Below are 16,038 nucleotides of genomic sequence, written 5' to 3' on the forward strand. Positions count from 1 at the left end.
ATATTTGGGACTGTCCAAACCTTCTGGTAGGCCCATAAATGTATGTATGACAAGCGCTCAAGTACTTTTTAGTCAAATGTAGCAGTTCCGCGTACTTTTGTAGACTTCACCAACTAGTTTTGGTGCTCTTCGAGTACTTCATCTGGTTGAATCTTCAAAGGTGCCCAAAAACTATCCTGCAGCTAGAATGTGTTCAAGCCTCATTTAACTTAGTCTTGCATCCTTCAACCTTGAATCTTGTATGGAAGTGCGATGAAATTCACACTCCATATGGAGTAGCCCTCGAGCTTGTAATTTGCATCATTTTCCCCTTAAAACCTGGAGAAAAAACTTTTTTGTCGATGGACACGTGGCATGCAGCCCCCGAGCCTTTAGCCGACTAGTTTGGTGGGTACAGGGGCCAAACTTGGTAAACGTGACCAGCCCTTGGAGTATCCAAATCTTCGTTTCAAAATAAAAGTAACCACCAATCAGGTTTCCTAAATTTTGGGGATCCTTTAAATCGAAAACCATTCACTGCATAGTTTTTACTGTGCCACTATTATAAATAACTCAGGAAGTTATCCCTTCCATCTTACCCTTGCCATTTGTCTTTCCAACTTTCGTACTATAGCCCTAGCACCGCCACCACTGCCTGATCTCTGAGCATTTGCCCTACCAAACTCCATCCCTCCTAGCCCCCGAGCATATGCGACTGAAGATGCTCATGACATCAAGGATGGGGAGAAAAACCGTTGCATCCAAGCCCACTGAAGGCAAGAAGAAAAAGAAGAGATCCGGCAAGGGGAAGGATACTCAGTTACCGGTGCCTAAGTATGGCAAGACCAATTAGACCGCGTCGCCCAATGTTGTGTGAACCTGGAAGGAGTTGAAGGCAACTAAGGGTAACATTAAGGCTCTTGTTACCACAAAGATGTTGCAAGAGCAGTGCTATATTCAGTGGAGATCCGCCCTCGGAAATGCCTACCCTTTGGAATCATACCCAAATGAGACGGTAACCTTTCTACAGTTCATCGAGCGAGGTCTTGGATTGCCAACCTGCGATTTCTTCCGGGGCCTCCTTGGTTACTACAAGTTGGAATTAGTCTATCTGAATCCCAATGGAATTTTCCATACTGCTATTTTTGTCCACTTTTGCGAAGGTTTTTTTGAGAATTAGGCCTCACTTCCAGTTGTTTTGCAAGTTTTTCCATGTCGAGCCGCAGCCTTCAAGGGAACACACACTCTTGGTTGGAGGCACCGGAATTTAGATGCGGGAGACAGTGAGTAGCTAGTATCTGGACTACAAATTAATTGACTCCAATGCAAGGTGGAAGGAGAAATGGTGCTACATTGGCAACCATATGATCCAAAACTACCCAAATTGACAGGACACTGCCCTTCTTGGAATAAAAGGTGGCTTGATGAGCCAAAGCAAGGAGATTGCCTCCAAATTCCTGAGCTCATCGACAGGATTTCCAAGTTAAAACAAGAAGGGCTCACTGGTATTGGAGTGGCATTCAGTTTCATGAAGCGTCGCTTCCAACCCCTACAACAGCGTTGCCATTACGGTTATGAGTATACCAGCCTCAATGATTCATCCAAATTGTCTCCTGATAAAATTAGCATGGATGAAGTCATGGATAGGCTCAAATGGATGCTCAAGAACATGAGCAGGATCCCAACAATTGTACAGGAATTCAGCACCTCACACCCGCCAAAGTCTGTAAGTACTCGTGGCCGTAGCCCCCGAGTACCTATCTGAAGTTTACTGATCTGCTGACTTGTCTTTTTATGCAGGAAGATGTCACTTTATATTTCTCCGCTCCTCCTCCTCCCAGATCTAAAGATGCCTGTGAATTTGCCCCTCGCATATTTATGCGAGAAGTTATGAGAGGTGATGTCCAGGAGGAGGAAGTAGTCATGTCCTCCAACGGCACTAGTTTTGATGCTACAAAGCAATATGAGGTCAAGGCCCGACCATTCTACTAAGGCCGGGTCTTCCTCCAAGTCGAAGAAATGCTCAGCTACGAATGAGTTTGAAGCCACAATCCCTCCACTACCGAAGAAGAAACAAGCCGTTGTTGCGAAACGGGTCGTAAAGAAATCCATCACCGCAAAAGATGTGCCTCCCAAGGTAATTACCTATAAGGAGGGATAAGATCCTGATTATCACATACTCCCGAAGGGTGTTTCCAATGTCACCACCGTGTCTACTCAAGATGACACTGGTGGTTTGCAGGTACTCGAGCTGGTGACAGAAGCTGAAAAGGCAGCTGCTTTGGCTGCTCAAGAAAGATCGATCACCGGGAGGTGATCAATGTTGAAGATGATCCAGAGCCTGTTGTTGGTGATGACAACTCTTTTGGACGTGTGGTGAACCCTACTAGTGCCGAAACAACTTCATCAGCAGGGGTGGTAACTAAAGCTGGCCAGGATCAGTCTGCAACCTCGCAGGCCGCACCAAAAGTACCGTCTCCAACTATTAAGCCACTGCACCTGCGAGTGAACCCAACTTGAAGCTGAGGAGATCTTCGAGGTATCCTCTGTTGTTCCTCTGAGCACTTATTGTAACCATAGATATGTTGTTGTAACAGGAATTTTGTGCCCACCTACAGGAAATCCTCAGACATAGATTTGTCCAAGCCTGACTCCGATCCTATGACTGATGGCAGCAGCCACTCAGCCCAAGACGTCATCCCAGCCCAGGCAGTCCTTCCGCCACAGGAGCAAACTATGGAGAAGCCGTCTACTCCAAGGGCTACATCCGCTATGGCAGCCCTTATGCATGAGGTGTTGACATCTTCGATAGATGTTGTGCCGCCAGCCCCCAAGTGACCAGTACTCGAAGAGGTGGCACTGGCTGCTCATGATGCGAGTACTCTTGTGGCTCCCGATGTGGCCACTATTGTAGCCCCTGAGTGAGCAGTTGAGGTCAAGATGGCCACAGTGCTGGAGACCATGGCCACACCTGTATCATTAGAGCCTGGTCCATCGGCTGATTTTGCCATGGTTCCACAAGGCACAGCTAACATAGAAACTGATGTAGGACCTTTGTCAGCCAAAAAGATACATCTTGAAGAAGTGCGATTGGTCAATGATCCACTGCTAGAAGTGGATGTGGTGGCAAGGATGATGGAGATGCATCATCGCATTGGGAATTATGCATAGGTATCCTCCTTTCTGACTTGATTTGTTGATAATTGCCTTGTAACTTTTACTCATTTAGTAATATGAGTACTTGTTATGTGGCACAGGATGTCATCAAGCGCTCCCGCCGCAAGTCTCAGATGCTTGAAGGCTATGGGGACACAATACTTCATGCTGAGGCCCTTGAGAAAAAACTTGCCAAGGAGAGGGAGCACTTCTCCCGACTGCTGATGAAGTATGATGGAGCTATTGCTAAATATCAGAATCGCATCCTGCAACTTGAAGAAAAGAAGGACCGCCTCAGCAGGCGTAACAAGTCATTGAACCAGCGGATCAAAGGTAATTGCTATCCTTTATTGTGTGATGGACTAGCACGACAAACTTGTCTTGCACGTTGAGAAGTTGGAGCATAACCTAGAGAAGGAGAAAAAAATACACGAGGATGGTTAAATTGACCTGGTTACTGCCATGGAGACCATCAAAGATCACGAGGCTGAGGTGGAAATTGCCACATTCACCCTGAATAAGATTTGTGAAGCCGCCTAACCAATTGTGGATATGATCGAGCACCCAACTGAAGGTGTATAGCCTCGTTCGCTGTCAGAAATACTCAAGGATGCGCTAGAGAAAATTTCTAGCTATATTCAGAAGATGGTGAAGTCTATCTCCTAGCACGTCTTGAGCTTTGTGAAGTCTTTCTACCCCCAGGTTAATTTGCAACCTGTTGTGGAAGGGATGGTGTCAGACTACTTGGACGATCACTTCAAGGAGATCATGCGGCAGATAGATCCCATTGCTGAGGAAGTAGCCAAGCAACTGGACCTTGAGTAGTTGTGAGGATTAACAAACATTAGTACTTGTATAAAGAAGAAATCTGAATGCTTGCAATATATATCCAAGTCTTTTGCGCGATTATTATCTTGCTTTGTGACTTGTTTATTAGTTTTAGTGCCTCTTATAGTTAACCCTGATATCTGCTCGTGCGGTTAATGTAAGTGTCTGCGCACAAGGTATCTTTTGTGAACCTCATCAGATGCCAAGTGTAGAGTACTTTGTATGCGTTTCCTTTTGTGGAGCGTGAGTACTCGAGCGATCTAGATAGTAGACCTCTGGACGAGTAGTCTCTTCAAGATTTTGATGACTAGAGCCTATCTTTACAACCTCTCTAAGTTGTATTGATGTTACGCTCTGGAAAGCCTGGAACTACATACTTGTTATTACAAGCTGTGGCTAGATAGATTTGTCTGATGAGTAGTCATTCAGGTAGTTAATTAACTCCTGAGGTACTGTTGACTTACTTTTGCAAGTCATAAAGGGACAAGTTTGTCCAATGAGTTGAATAACTCATGAAGGGTATGACAATCTTGCTTTGCAAGCAATGATAGGACAATTTTTGTCCACTGTGTTTGAACAACTCGAAATGAATATCGCAAACTTGCTTTGCAAGTCGTGATGGAGCAAAATAAGTAGTCAAATTATTCAAAAACATACTTTGCTTTATTGAATTTAAAATACAACTAAGGATTATGGCCGATTACGTAAATTGTAAATCTAATTTATGGATAAAAGCGACAAAGATGCTTGATATTCCACGAGTTGTCGACATCTTCACCAAAGAGATATTGGAACCTATACAACCTAGGTCCAGTGACCTTGGAGATGATGAACGATCCCTCCCATGGTGAGTTTAGCTTGTGTTGTCCCTTGGTGTCTTGGATACACTTTAGGACCATCTCGCCTACATTGAACAAATGCTCTTTGACATTGCGGTCGTGATAGCGGTGAATCCCTTCAAAGTACCTTGCAGACTGGATGAGTGCTGCACAACGGGCTTCTTCAAGGCTATCTAGATCTAGACACCTTATTTCTTCTGCTGCACCTTCCTCATACTGCTTGATTGTTGGAGACTTTCATATGACGTCGGTGGGTAGAATAGCTTCAGATCCATAGACCAGGAAGTAGGACCTGTGGGCTTGCTTGGTTGGGTACGGAGCCCCCAGAGAACATTTTGTAGTTCCTTGAGCCACTTGCCTCCTTTGGTATATGAGATGTCGTGCAGCCTTTTTCTTGAGAGCCTCTAGTACCATCCCATTGGCATGCTCAACCTAGCCATTGGCCTATGGGTAAGCAATAGAGACGTACGAGACGTCGATCCTACTATTCTTGCAATATTCCCAAAACTCGTGATTGTTGAAGTTGGAGCCCAGGTCTGTGATAATGCGATTGGGGAATCCGTAAAAGTGGACAATTTCATCAAGGAAATTGAGTACTTTGTCTGCCTTGGGGCAAGTTACTGGCTTCACCTGGATCCACTTGGAAAACTTGTCGATTGCCACAAGTACTCGGTTGAATCCTCCAGGCACCATGGGCAGTGGGCTGATCATGTTGAGCCCCTAGCATGAAAAGGGCCAAGAGGGTGGGATGGTGATCAACATGTAGGCAGGGACATGTTGTTGTTTGGCCTAAGAATTGCCACCCTTGGCATCGACAGACTAGTTCCTCGACGTTAGCAAGAGTTGTAGGCTAATAGAACCTTGATGTGAAAGCTTTACCCATGATTGTGCGTGAGGACGCGTGGTTGTCGCTAATGCCTCTGTGGACCTCCTCCAGTATGTCCTTGCTGTCTTGCCTTGAGACGCATTTCATGAGCACTCCTGATGATGCGCCTCTTCTGTGTAGCGTGTCTCCGACCAGAATGTAGTTCTTGCTATGCCGTGAGACTTATTCCGCCTCCTTCTTGTCTAGAGGTAGCTTGTGCTCTTTGATGTAGTCAATAAAGGGAGTTGTCTAGTCTACATCAATCATCATAACCTCCCGATCTGGTGCGGTAGGACCTTGATCAATGGTTGTTGATGGTGCCAGCTCCATTATGGATGGCTTGTGTAGCTCATCGATGAAAACCCCTACTGGAACTTGAGCGCGAGTAGATCCGGGCATTGATAGGACATCCGTGGCAACATTTTTGCCGCGGACTACGTGATGGAACTCCAAACCAGAGAATTTGTTCTCTAGATTGCGTACTTCTAGGTAGTACGCATCCATGTTTTCCTTGTGACGATCTCACTCATCGTTGACTTGATTGATCACCACCAGTGAGTCGTCGTAGGCCAACAATTGCTTGATTCCTACCGAGACTGCCAAGAGGAGCCCATGTAGAAGCGCTTTGTATATAGGTTTGTTGTTGGACACTTCCCAAAAGATTTGCAGGACATACTTGAGTTGTTCACCTTTGGGAGATATCAAGAGTACTCCTGCACCGATGCCTTTGAGCTTGAGTGATTCATCAAAGTACATGACCCAATGCTCTGGACGCTCTGCTCCATGAAATCAACTAGTGCTTGGGACTTGATTGCAGTCCTCGACTTGAATTCCAAGGACAATGCTCCGAGTTCTACCGCCCACTTACATATTCTGTCTTTTGCATCCCGATTGTGGAGGATTTCTCCGAGAGGGAAATCTGTGACGATGGAGATCTTGTATTCCTGAAAGTAGTGTCGTAACTTCCGTGAGGTAAGCAGTATTGCATACAACAGCTTCTAGACTGGTGGATATCTGGTCTTGGAATCTAACAGCACCACGCTGATGAACTAGATGAGCCTTTGTACTTTGAATACATGGCCTAGTTCTGGTCTTTCAACCACGATTGCTGTATTGATGATATGAGTAGTTGCGGTGATGTAAAGTAGCAAGTCTTCATTAGGGTTGCGCCGTGAGGACCGGTGGCTTTGATAGAAAGTCCTTCAATTGTTGTAGGGCTTGATCTGGCTCCTCGGTCCACTGCAACTTGTCTTTCAATAAGCTCACAATAGCAAGGCCTCAATCACATACCCATCGGCTCAATGACGTCATCAAGCTCCTGTGAGATGTGGATGATACCCACTTGATGCATCAGCTCTCAATAGTAGCGTACTGACGTCAAGGGCCCGACGGCTAGCAGTATGAGGGGCAAGGGTAAAGATCTATAGGACCTAGCATATATAAAGCAAGTAAAACATGTAAGATCTAACCAGCCGATACGATCAGATAACTGGTGAACGTTTAAACAACGTCAAGGAGCCGATGAAGATAACCTAACCAGATCTAAACTGCTTGATAGAACTAAGAGATCGATACGATGTAACTTAATAAAACCAAACAAATAACTATGAGCAACCATCGAAGACAAGCAGAATATTGGACAAAGCCTAAAAAGTTCTACTTGCAATCTAAGATAACTTGATAACTAGCCACACAACCGAATATTTGAATATAAGACTTAACTTAGAAAGTTTTGATAGAGGTCGTAATGACCGGGTGACGGTACTTACAAGCTTGCCTGAGATCGAAGCCAATGCAGCCATGCGCGCAAGAAGGAACTCATCGAAACTACCAAACACAAGAAGTGCTATCTTTTGATGGTAAATATTTAAAGTAGGATCTTTTAATGATATATATGTAAATTAAATGTTGGTTCTTTTGATGGTAAGGATTCAATTTAGACGTGCAAAAAATATACGCTAGTTATACTAAATACAAGACAGGCTATCATTGCAACTAGGGGCACTATTTTTTAAGAATGTAGCATGTTGCACCTTCAATTGCTCCTAGGATAATAACCTAGTTATAACTACACTAGAAAAGCCATGCACACGCCAGTGCAATTGCAACTGGGACCATAACCTAGTTACAACTGGAGCAGCTGCACCTTCTTGCATCCTCCAATAGCAACTAAGACAATAACATAGTTATAAAATACACTAAAAACCCATGCACACCGTCGTAATTGCAACTGGTCGCTTGCTCGTTGCAGCTAGGACAATAACCTAGTTACAACTACACTAGACACTTATTGCAACTAGGACACACCACCATAATTCAATTGGGACATAATCTAGCTACAATTGGAGCAATGGCAACTTTTCATGTCCTCCAATTGCAACTAAGACAATAACATAGTTACAAAAGTACACTAAAAACCCATGCCACGCCGTCGCAATGTAACCGGTCGTTTCCTCATGTTGCAACTAAAGTAATAACCTAGTTACAACTGCACTAGAAACTGGTTGCATGTAGGACAAACCACCATGATTGCAACTGGGACAATAATCTAGTTACAACTGGAGTAGTTGCAACTTGTCGTGTCCTTTAGTTGTAACTAAAACAATAACATAGTTACAAAATACACTAAAAATCCATGCACACATCATCGCAGTTGTAACTAGTTGCTTCCTCGATGTTAAAACTACCAATAACCTAGTTACAACTACATTAGAAACTAATTGCAACTAGGACACCATCATAATTGCAGCCGGGACAATAATCTAGTTACAACTGATCAGTTGCAACTTGCTGCTTCCTCTAGTTGCAACTAGGATAATAACGTAATTACAACTATACTAATGAAGCCATGCACACGCCATTACAATTGCAACTGGAGCATTAATCTAGTTGCAAATGGACTAGTTGCAACTGTGCCACATCATGAACCAATTGCAACTAGAGCATCTGGTTGCAACCATGGCAATTGATCTAATTAAAGTGCTACCCATAGCATATTATTATAGTAGGTAATTAGTCTGTGTCATAATTAAAAAAACCAAAAGCCATTTAAAAATCATGGTGCTACAATAAGTTTCTTATAGCTGCAATTCGAAAAACAAAATAAAAAACCATTTAAAATATTTTATCCCGTAGCAAATGAGGCAATAGCATGTTAATAAAACGTGCTGAACTGTCTTGCTAAAACAAATGTCATACCTATGACAAATTTAGATATGCTAGAACGGTGATTTCTACTCATTTTTACGTCAATTAAAAGTTTATAAAAATTCATTAGTAGTACGTAGAAGAAGGCGTGGTGGGTCTTACATCGGCATATAAAAATCTATCAAACAAATCAACACTAATCTAAGCACTTCCATATTTGCTGTCCAAACAAGTACAGAGTATCCATTGGTTATTGCCTGTACCCTTGGCCACATTGAAGCTTCGTGGATGAGCGTTGATTTGTTTGCTGTAATCCTGGCTTAGTGGCTTGCATGTAGGCCACCTGTATACACGTGTCCACCGGCAGACCCATGGAAAAGTCCAAGCACGGCAAGTCGGCAACGCGTTTAGTCCAGGGTCGGCCCCTCGCTCCCAACAACCAACGCCCACCGCAGCAGCATTGAAGGATGATGCATGACCGCGCTAGTAGAGAATTGGCTTTCGATGCGTCTCTTTTGTTCCGGTTTAAAGTTGGCTCGGGATAAAAGGTACACCAACCGGGATTAAAGCTCGGTCACGGGTGGGGGGCTCACCAACCGGGACCTTTTATCTCGGTTGCAAAGACTAGTGGGAAAAAAAGACCCTGAGAGATCTTTTATCCCGGTTTGAAACACCAACCGGGATAAAAGACCCCCCCTTTATCCCGGTTGGTATTACCAACCGGGATAAAAGGGTCGAGAGCCTTTTATCCCGGTTTGTAATACCAACCGGGATAAAGGGGGGTCATTTATCCCGGTTGGTGTTTCAAACCGGGATAAAAGAGTCCCCAACGAGGTGACTGAAAGGAGTAAATCCCTCAAACCCTTTTATCCCGGTTTGTAATACCAACCGGGATAAAAGGGGGTCTTTTATCCCGGTTGGAAACTCCAACCGGGATAAAAGGGTCCCCCACGAGTTAATACAAAAGGATAGCATCCCCTATATAGTCAGATGTGGTGTGTAGGTGGGATGGTAAGGAAGCTACGCGCGAGGCTGGAGGTTGTGGGTTCGAATCCCACGCAGTGCGCACGCACATATTTCGCGTGAAAAATCGCGTGACTTGTGCCTCCTGGGGGCAAAAGGAGGTCTTTTATCCCGGTTTTCAGGAGATTTGCACCCTACTAACCGGGACTAAAGGTCAATTCTCTACTTAGTGCCGGCAGAGGTGGGCCCCAAACGCAGGAAGAACGCATCAGCGGGAGGCTCGGAAGCCGCAACGGAGAGGCAAGGCAAACGGCTGCCGGAGCGTGGCCTTCGTGTCGTCGAGCCGAATCGGAGCCGCCGAAGACCGTGTGCCGCCGTGGCGGGTAGGAGCCGTCCACTGAGAAGAAAACGGCCGAGGCGGGACAGAAGAAGCTGTGACGACGCACAGCGGGAGGTCGGTGATAGAGATGGACGATCAGTGGCGAGTCGAGGGTTGATCGGCTGGAGGTGGCCGTGTCGTGGAGCGAGCCCAGGAGGAGCGACCCTTGTGAGCTTTGTCTATGGAACTCAGTGCATTTTGTACTTAGAATGCACCTCGGTGCAATCTATATATATATATATATATATATATGACGAGATTGAAGTACCGTAAATGCACAGACCTGGTTCTCCTTCTGATTTCTCTGTAAATTTTACTCATAGAAGCTAACTCGGCAGCTCACCACCAACGCCTGGCGAGCCAACCAACCTTAGGCCCTTTGTCTAAGTCTAGTATCTTTCCAGGAAAACTTCAACTTGAACCCTGAATCCATAACCTTAAGGTCGTCTAAGACTCTCATAAGATAGAGAAAAACCCCACAATAGAGCATCACCGGATGTCAGAGACAGAAAATGGTTGAAGTTGGAGTGGAAATCGAACAAGCCTTGGAGCAAGGGAACATTTCTCAGCCAACCAAACCTATCTAAATCAAATTATTGTCCATGCCCGGCATGCACAGGTGCCTGCCATGCATTGTTGCTCCATTGTAATAACCATTATTATCCATCCATGTTCCAGCGCATGTGTGCACTGCGCAGACACCAAGCATCGAGATTATGTACTAGTAAGGTACCAAGAACGCGAAGCACGCGGGGGAGGCTGCTCCACTCGACATGCACAGGTGGGGCACGGCACCACTCGTCTCCTTCACGCAGAGGACAAGTGATGATGTACGCTGATCGATCAACAGACCACGACGGAACCAGCAATAATAGTTTCAGCCTGCTTCACAATAATTAATATATCCTGTATCCTCCGAGGACCCCTCCCCTTAATCTTGGCCTATTGCATCCAATAATGATACGTGTGTTCATCCAATTTACGACGCCTTTGGCGGGGGTTCCACCCATCTCCACCTTCGGTAGTCCATGGGAAACCATTCATTTGGAACGAAGGAAGCTTGAACAGTATAACGAATAAAGTTTGATATATCCATTGATTTCACATGAAATAAAATATCCTGTCAGAACCAATGATTTCACTGAAGCTCGAGGCAGCGAGCGAAGGGGTGAGAGAGGATAACGCTTACTGTGTGTCACCATCGCATGCACCATGGATGACCAACGCGCAGCCGAGATGAAACGGCGGACCTAAACAGGTCTTCGCTATTTTTGCAGGTGCTCGACCAGGCCAGTTCTTTGGGCCAACCTATCATTCACGAGTTAAACATACAGTGGCTGTAGAAATGTTCTATTTTTTTTAACAATACCAGCTGGTTCCTCCGTTTTTATTCCACCAATACAAGCACCACCTTGTAAGATTTCCTATGTTTTTTTTCCTTTCGTCTGTTTTCTCACTATTGCTCTTTCATGCATTTTTTTCCATTCCTATATTTTGCATTGATTTGTTCCAAATAGGTCGTCTACATGAACACAAAATGAACTAGGGGACAGAAAAAGCCAGTGAAGCCAGTTTTGAGCTTCACCAGCTACTTGCTACATAAAGTGTGCTATAGTCGCAGAAAAGCTGGATTAGAGGTGGCCGAAACCATGCCAAAGAGCTAGGTCCCTAGCTGATGGCAACACACCTGATGACTAGCCTGCTTTTTTGTAATAATGATATTGAGCAATACACTGCATGGCTAACCTGCTTTACAATAATTGTCATTTTATAATAATGGTCATCACGAGAGATGTACATTGCATACACCGGTCCATCCCTATAAATAGCCAAGCCTTTCAGCCATCTTGGGCACCTCCTCTCAGGGCCTCGTCTCACCATTAGACATCTCGTTCCCAGTTATAATTTGCGAGGTTAGATCAGGCTGCGCCATGGCGTCCGCTACTGCTGTCAAGATCGCCGCCATCTTCATGCTGGTGCTGACCATGGGCCACCTGATGGCCGAAGCATCACCGCAGCCTCGGCGCCTGCTTGCAGAAACGGAGCATGCTGGGGTGTCTGGGAATGGGAATCCTGGCCTCCCAGGCGATGCTAGCGTCATGCAGGTCCTCGAACCCGCCCTAGCTTCTGTTGTTGCCTGCAAACGAGGGTGCTTACTCCCTTTGCCTCTTCCTGTATGTGTCTGCTAGATCCTCTTCCTGGCTCAACGGAACTTCAGGGAAATGGCTGTGTGACGTCGGCCAAAGAATAAATTGGCTGAACATAATATACCCCGGGTAGTGTAGCTTGGGCTTTTGTTCAGCGTCTGGTACTAGTTATATTTTGTTTGCTCATGTGGCTTTGCTTCTGGTTGCATATTGGCTTTCCTATCGCTCTATGTTGCAGCTATGGTTTCTGCCAGGTGTGTGTTAATGCGGTTTGTAAGCGGTGCTTGTTCCTACCTTCTGTTTTCAATAAAAGAAGTCGGAGTCTCCCTCCGACTCTTGTTATCAGTCAAGAAAAATGAGTTGTATCATATCTGCATCTTTTTTCTATGTATCTTTGGGCTGCTTCAGCTGGAAGTTTAACGCAAGTATGTGTATCAGGATGATCGTTGGAATTAAAACGAAATGATAATGGGTGGCTGCTAGAAATGGAATGAGCATATATATAATGAAAGAACCATGATTGTAAAAAGTGCCATATGAGAACCAAAAACTTAGATCGAATACAATGATTTTTTGACTGAGTATACATTATGCTATTTCAATGATCATATTTAAACGGTGCGCACGGTTTTGTCCATGAGAACTCAGCCCACTCTGCTATTTCATTGATCCTGGTGGTTACAATTGGGAAACTACAATAAACAAAAAGAAAAATCAACACACATGTAGCCAATCGATCATCCCGTGTGCAGGTAACCAGCATGCATATTGCAATCTGCAAAAGAGCTAAGCATTATTAGTATATGCAGGTTAAAGACAGCCCATATACATTGCGGAAGATCATTAACAATGGATTGTGTTGGGGGAAATATTAACGATCTCCTAAATACCGCTTAAAAGAACAAAAGGCCCAGGTCCACCCAGCATAATCAAAACTCCGCCTCACCCGACCGCGGTCTCAGGGTCGGGAACGCCCGACCTCCCGCCACGAGGCTCCGCCTCGCCCGACTGCGGTCCCGGGATCGGGAGCGTCCGACCTCCCGCCGTGAGGCTCCGCCTCGTCCGACCGCAACCCCGGGGTCGGGGGCGCCCGACCCCTCGCCACAAGGTTCCGCTTCGCCCGACCCCGAGCGCGGGGGTCGGACTCACTGGGGCCCCCAGGACGGACATCCCCCTCGGGTGCGGACCGGGTGGACAAGGTAACGATCCCGTGGATCCCCCTTGTCGGCCTCGACATAAATGCACCGCAGGCCTGGCAGGGAGAAGGATGACCGCGCTCCTCACGCAACCCGCTGCAAGTACCCATGCACGACCACACTGTACAAGCTACAGTGCTGGCGGCTCCCTTCCATTCGCCGCAGGGTACTCATGGCCTGTGCCGACCGGAGCAGAGGGAAGACTCGCCCATCCTCGGGCCCCGCGCACCCTCGGGTCCCGTGCGCCCGGCAGCGGGGATGTGACGCCCTCTCTCCAGAAGCCATCATCAGGACGGTGGCATCCGCCGTCCTCCCCAACGGACACCGAAGTGACGACGAAACGCCTTCATCATAACCCGGCGCCTACGAACACCGAAGGGGCTATCTGTAGGGCGCGACGGCAGTTGGCACACGGCCACCCCCCCCCCTCCTCCAGCATGCACGCCGGCGCTCGTCAGGGACCGGCGAAGGCGCCGGGCGTCTAGGAACTTGTTCCTCCCTTCTTGCCGTATTTTTACCGTACTACGTTTACACTCTTACTGTCCTCTTCGCCCGGTCTCAGCTGTAACTCCGGCCGCCCCCCTTACAATATAAAAGGGGGCACCAAGGGCCGGAGAAAGGGATCGGCTTCTTCTCCCACAAGCCACAGCGCACTACTACGCTCCCTGAGAGCACAAGCACAAAGAGACTTGGGACCAGTCCCTCTCTCGTCTATCTGTAACCCCTACTACAGAACCCCGCGTGGCAATACGAGCATCCTCGATACTGGATGTAGGGCTTCCCTTGCCCGAACCAGTCTAACCCGTGTCTCCCACGCCACCATCTGAAGCCTTACGCGCATAAAAGAAATTTACTAGTCTAAGTCTTGATCCGCCAATCTTAACAACGACAGTTGGCGCGCCAGGTAGGGGACCTTTGCGCGTACATCTCCGGCCTCAGATGGCCAATTACGATAGCAGCTTCGCTCCGGGCTCCCTGATCTGTTTCGGGAGCCTGGACTTCCTCACCACCGGGGAAGGGATCGAGCTGATCCCTATCCTCGTCTTGCTCGCACGTCCTGCTGTCCTCGGCCCCGTCGCTAGGACAGCGGCGAGCGGCTGGTCGCATACCGGAAGGCCCTTACCAGGAGGACGGCCCTTCAGGCTACGCAACGCCACGGGGGCTTACGACCACCTCCTAACACGGTCCATGACCGCGTCGCCCGCGAGCAACGAGCTCGCAGGCGCGGCGAGGACGATCTCCGACACTGGCTCCAGCAGCGAGAGCCCCTACCCCTCGCGAGAGTGTCTCATGGCCGATGCGCACTCCGAGGGGTCCAACGGCAACGGCGCCGAGGGGAGACAGAGAACTCCCCCCTCGCACGCCGCGGCTACAACCGGAGCCTTACCAAGGGCACCGGAGTGCTCTCAGCAGCCGGAGGCGCGCGCAGGCGCCCACCAAGAAGTCGAGCATCCCCACCACGAGGGCGGAGCACGACAACGGGCGCGCGACGTCCAGCAGCGCATTTGCGCGGACGAAGAGTGTCCACAGCTCTTCGCCCGTGCCAGCCAAAACGTTGCAGCCACGGCGGTCTTGGTCCGGCAACTCCCCGAACCGGCGACGCCCGAGGAGCGACGGGCATGCCAAGAGATGCGCAACCTGCTCGAATGCGCCGCCGTCCAGCAGGCGGAAAGTTCCGCGTCCCGGCGACGCGGGTAGAACGCCAGCAGGGCGACGCCCGACGCGCCCCCGGAAAGACGGGGGGAGTCTGTCCATCAACCCCCTCCTAGGGCAGATCAGGTCGCGTCCGCCCGACGGATGCCACCACCCGCGGGAGGCGAGGCTCGATCCGTCCACCAGCGTGTCGGCCCTGTCTGCGACGCCCGCGACACCCTGAACGCGCAGAGGCGCTCCCGCGTGGATAGAGAGGACGGGGTAGATCGAGGCTACCACGTTCACCGTGGCGGGCGCTACGACAGCAGGGAAGACTGCAGCCCGAGCCCTGGCCCGGCTGGGCCCCGGGCCTTCTCTGCGCGCATCCTGAATGCGCCTTTTCCGCCGCGCTTCAGGCAACCCACAAATATAGCCAAATACTCAGGGGAGACGAATCCTGGGGTATGGCTCAGCGACTACCGGCTTGCATGTCAAACCGGCGGGGCGGATGATGACCTGTTTATCATCCGCAACCTACCCCTCTTCCTAGCCAACTCAACGCGAGCTTGGCTGGAACATATCCCTTCGGGACGAGTTCGCAGCTGGAACGACCTAAAGGAGGTTTTCATAGGGAACTTCCAAGGTATGTACACGCGTCCCGGCAATTCCTGGGACCTCCGGAGCTGTCGCCAGGGGGCGGACAAGTCCCTCCGGGATTATATCCGGCGCTTCTCCAGGAAGCGCACCGAGCTCTCCAACGTCGCGGACGCCGACGTCATAAGGGCTTTCCTAGCGGGAACCTCCTGCCGTCCCCTCGTCCACGAGCTGGGGCGCCAACGCCCGCGAACCACGGAGGAGCTCCTCAACATCGCCACCAGTTACGCCTCGGGCGAAGAGGCTGTTGGAG

The 16,038-nt window shown here is 48.4% G+C and overlaps 1 long non-coding RNA gene across 1 annotated transcript; it reads left to right on the forward strand.

The window, feature by feature from the left end:
- Positions 1-11,967: 11,967 nt before the first annotated feature.
- Positions 11,968-12,671, forward strand: LOC117866642 (uncharacterized). The gene is made up of 2 exons (XR_004642955.2): positions 11,968-12,261; positions 12,346-12,671. It is a non-coding gene; the product is annotated as an uncharacterized lncRNA (long non-coding RNA).
- The last annotated feature ends 3,367 nt before the right edge of the window (positions 12,672-16,038 follow it).

Source organism: Setaria viridis, chromosome 8, assembly GCF_005286985.2.
Source record: "Setaria viridis chromosome 8, Setaria_viridis_v4.0, whole genome shotgun sequence".
NCBI classification, from domain to species: domain Eukaryota; kingdom Viridiplantae; phylum Streptophyta; class Magnoliopsida; order Poales; family Poaceae; genus Setaria; species Setaria viridis.